The sequence below is a fragment of the Pinus tabuliformis genome, chromosome 7 (genome assembly GCF_031772625.1).
Source record: "Pinus tabuliformis cultivar Carrire ecotype Pingquan chromosome 7, CPIR1, whole genome shotgun sequence".
Lineage (NCBI taxonomy): Eukaryota > Viridiplantae > Streptophyta > Pinopsida > Pinales > Pinaceae > Pinus > Pinus tabuliformis.
In genome coordinates, this window is record NC_142293.1 from 1500042087 (window position 1) to 1500046904 (window position 4818).

Here is a 4818-nt window from a genome sequence, read left to right on the forward strand (position 1 = left end):
GAAATTTCACAACTGTACCATTTGCATGCGGAAGCTTATCTTTCATGTGGTTCAAAATCATTCACCATTGATTTCATACTTTCATTAAAAGCCATCATATATGGAATTATCTCAATTCCAATATCTACTCATCAGCAGGAAAATTCATAACTTCTTAAACCCAATGACTCAAATCATTCAAATGCTCATCAACCCAATAAACATCATTCATATATGACCAAAATTCAATGAAACAATGTGCCCATGTTTTAATATTCAATTTAACATTATTTTAATCAATGAAAGGCTTGGACTTGTCCTTACTCAATGCGCCCTTGATCTTTTAGCAGTGGTACAAATGATCCCCAATGAATCTCAGCCTCCTAAAATGATGAAGAATTCGGTCTTCCAGGCATCTGGAACTCCTACATAATATATGCCCTTGGATTCAAATAAGGAAATGCTTTCGGCCTGCAAGAATGAATGGCTCTTGCCCTATCAAGAATGAATGGTTCTCGGCCTATCAAGATCTGATGTCAAATAATATACCTGAGCCCCTAAATCATAGAGATAAATTTGATCCTGAGAATGAGCAATAAACTTGGTCTCGTTGAGTCCTCCTGAAGTTACCCTCTTGTTGATACTTTTTTTGGTTCCTTGTCACAGCTTTAATACTTCCACAGATTTTAGAATTTAACTCAGGATCATACTTCAGATCTTATTTTCTGCTCTTTAATTTCCATCACTTTTGTCCCTGTCAAATCATTTTGCAAGGAAGGTTGTCATAGAGCATAAGGAATATAATATCGATAGACCACAAGAAAGAACGAGCTTTTAACTTAATCTTCATCACGATGGATTTATAGCTTTCAGATATGTCATAAGCAGATCTATGGTATGATACATGTTTAACCCTTTCAACCACTAAAATAACTTGATTTAGGCAAAAGTATCATTGTAATCATGCAATCTCAAATTTCTATCATCTGAGAAACGTCCGACTTTTTCTGAGATTTCTCGGCCGGAGATCACCCCTGAGGCCTTTCAGCCTTCTGCACCCAGCTTCTGAGGCCTTTTCGGCTTACCTGAGATTCAGACTGATGCCTTTCGGCCCTGTTAATGATAGACCGAGATCATTCAGGCCTTTGTCATAGGCTTCGGCCTTTCAACAAATTTATACTTGTGGTCTCGGATTTGTTCACAGAGTGAGGTTTTTCCTACCTTCTTCTAGGGCATAAACAAAGGGACAGAACTCATCCTCCTTACTCAACACAAATTGAATACTCAAACAGCATTAATACCAACTCTGATATAACACTCAATCAACGTTAAAACTCAAACGCATGGGCATATACCACTGTAGTTCAACGCAACAAAAATTCAACACTTGCTGGACTCCATTCAATATATATACAATGTTACACAATAAACCGTTCAATACCATTCAACGCATTCAAGGCATTCAATAAACCATTCAATATATACGCATTCAATAAACCGTTCAACGCATTCAATAATTCAAACGCTGTGTTAAAATACCATTCAACAAACGCTGTGTCAAATCCATTCAACGTATACTATTAAGGTTCAACGCTGAGATAACTATAGAGACTGTGCTATCTCTGCATGGCTCAGCAGATTCAACAGTGTTCAAATGATTCAGCCACAATCAATGCAATATGCATTCAAACTTTGAACATAACCAAACGTTGATACCAAAACACATTCAACTTCATAACGCATTCAAACAACCGCATTCAACTTCATAACGCATTCAAACTTGAATCATATGCATACCATTCACATACCATTCAACAACGCATACCAGGAGCTGGACCTTCATCGATGGTGGCGTGTCAACTTCAGCGCTAAAACTGAAAAAGACAGTGCTATGATTTAATATACAGCAACGTTCAGACAACGCTCATACCAGCGTTCAATTATCAGCATGTTAGGCCCTCAATGCACAGCATTAATATTCAAACGCATTCAACTGTTATGGGACAGCGTTAATATGATATGGACAGATGTGCAGTGCTGGCACAAGCAAGTTATCTCAGGTCAGAGCACATGCAGTGTCAGAAGCAGCCAATTATATGGAGGAGCAGCGCAGGCATTGTCAGGGGTATGGAGGCGCTTCTATATGGAGAGCAGACACCAGTAGCAGTATAATCAGGTTGCAGCTAAAATTGAGATGAAGAAATATTCATGAGAAAATATTCATGAATTTAATGGCAGAAATAAACTGCACAAAAAGGCCATAAAACAAATGGCTCAAATTAATTTTGCAGGGCAGGAATACGCCTGCTCTGATACCATGTTAAACACACATGGGAGCAAGAACAATATGAATGACAAATCTTGAGAGTACAATTTTTATTAACAAGAGATATACATTTATAGTACATTATGTGACCATTGGGTTTCACATCCCAAGGTCTCTTGGACTACTTTGTCTATTCAGCTTCCACACTAACCCATTGAGGATTAGGTGTCCGACAGAAGACCTTAAACTATAAAAATGAAGACATGATTCATCTAGTAACGATAATGGGCCTCCAAGAACATGCAGCTAATCTATTGGAGGGCCTTCGTATTAAACTTTGCACTAATAACTAAAATTAACTAGGAGCTTAATGGATATAATCTTCGTGAAGTTGAATGTATCTATAAATTCCAAAACTATCATAGAGGACCTTAACCATAAATTCAAATCGAACAAATATCTTGTTGAAATATGGGATTTAATTTTGAAATTAAAGTGATCAAGGCTCAAATGTAAATTCCATGATTATTAGCCATCCATGTTCTCACTGTGGCTGGGAAATATAATATTCACTGGCGAGTAGCTGCACATTATTTTTTGAATTCATTCTATTTGAAATGATGGAAAGATTAAAACACTTAATCATAGACGGTGTCAGAGTATAGCACAAAATGATTGGCCGTAAGGGTAGTATCTAACATTGGCAAAGGAATAATTACCAAAGCCCATTTTTTTTTTTAACACACCATGGGTTTGAAGTAGGCATCTATGCTGACTACTGCCAGTATGCCAGTGTTAGTTTCTTGTGGAGGAATGAAGCGACAAACGACTTGAGTCCGCGGGATGACAGTAAAAAAGTTTCAACAAATTCTTCCATCCATCCATTCAGCAGATCAGCATGTGCATATATTATATAACTACCTAAAGTCTCCAAAGAAGTGGAAAGTTCCTTAAAATCAAATCCCCAAGGTCCTGAAAGCAAATTAACAGGCTACCTTCTTCCAGTTTTCAACTTCCTTAAACATTAAAAACCCTAAACAAATGAACAAATAACAAACCATATAAATAATGAAAGAATTTAATTTCAATTACCAAATGTGGATACTCCTTCATTCTTTGGGGATCTCAAGCTCTCCTTCAGTGATCTCTCGTCTTGGACATCCTTAAGATTATTTCCATCCACCATGTAACTAACTAAGACGCGTGTGCCCAGAACCTCCTTCACCATGCCGGGCAATTCCTTCGCCATGGACCTAGTCCTCATAACCCTAGTGATCTCAATGACATCATAGAGGGAGATATCTCCGTTGTGGTTGATGTTCATCTTGGTCAGCTCCTTTAGGGTTTTTTTTAAAGGGTTGTGAAACTCTAGAAGAAGCTCGTCTTTAGCTGAATTTATGGAGGGGTACAACATAGTCATGTCATCAGACATATAACATAATGGCAAGACTTAAACCCTCCCAACCACCGGGGATATCTTCCATTAACTCCTTTAGAAAGCCTGGTCTAAACGATGAGCTTTACCGTGACCCTTAAATCCTTCCAATCCATTCATGTTTCCTTTACAATGTATTCTCCGACCTTATTGGGCGACAAACCCAGAGGACCGATCTTAGGGGCTACTGACGAAGCAACTCCCACTTTTCACCTTAGGGCCCTCCAACCCTTCGAGTTCTTTGTTGTTTCCTTTGCAATGCCTTCTTTGATCTTCTTTGGCGACAAACCTAGAGAACCAATCTTAGGGGACAGAGATGAAGAAACTCCCACTTCACCCCTGTGACCCTCATGTACACTTCGACAACTTGGGAAGGATCAAGCTTGGGAGGCATGGTTGTCAATTTTTTTCAGAAAACACTAGAGTCTTCGATTCTCTGCTACTAGTTGTTGCCTACCTCTAAAAATCTGAATCCTCTTATCTTCGAATATGAAGTAAGAGGCATGGATGTCTATTTTTTTAGACAATGGTAGAGTCTTTGATTCTCTACTACTAGTTTCTTCTGCTCTCTGCAAATCTAAATCACCCTATCTCTGAATCTAAATTAAGAGGCATAGATGTCAATTGTTTTTTGGAAAACAGGGGAGCCTTCGAATCTCTACTACCAGCTATTACCATCTTCTGCAAATTTAAAACCCCCTATCATGGAACCCAAATTAAGAGGCATGTTATCAATATTTTCACAAAACACCATTCTTTGATTCTCTACTACTGTCTAGTATCGCCCTCTACAAATATAAACCTAAATCCCTCTATCTATGAATCCGAATTAATAGAAACTGCAAATGCAATTACTGGTTCTAAATCTAGATCTATTGTATCTAGAACAGGTTGTGCATCTTTATTTGTGCCTGGGAAAGGAATGAATTCCGGCTCTAACCCTCTTGTTCGATATACTGATCTAGGTCCAGCTAAACCCTTTCGAACTGTTGCTTCTACGGGTGCTGGTAAGATTCAACCAACATGACCTGGAATTGGATCTGCCGATGGTGCCTCTACTATTGATGTGGTTGGTCAACTAGCCACCCTATGCAAATCTAAATCCCCTCTCTCTGAATCCAAATTAATAAAAACTGTA

General features: G+C 38.4%; 1 pseudogene; it reads right to left on the reverse strand.

The window, feature by feature from the left end:
* Positions 1 to 3354: 3354 nt before the first annotated feature.
* On the reverse strand, positions 3355 to 4074 carry LOC149253511 (large ribosomal subunit protein uL11y-like; annotated as a pseudogene).
* Between the last annotated feature and the right edge of the window lie 744 nt (positions 4075 to 4818).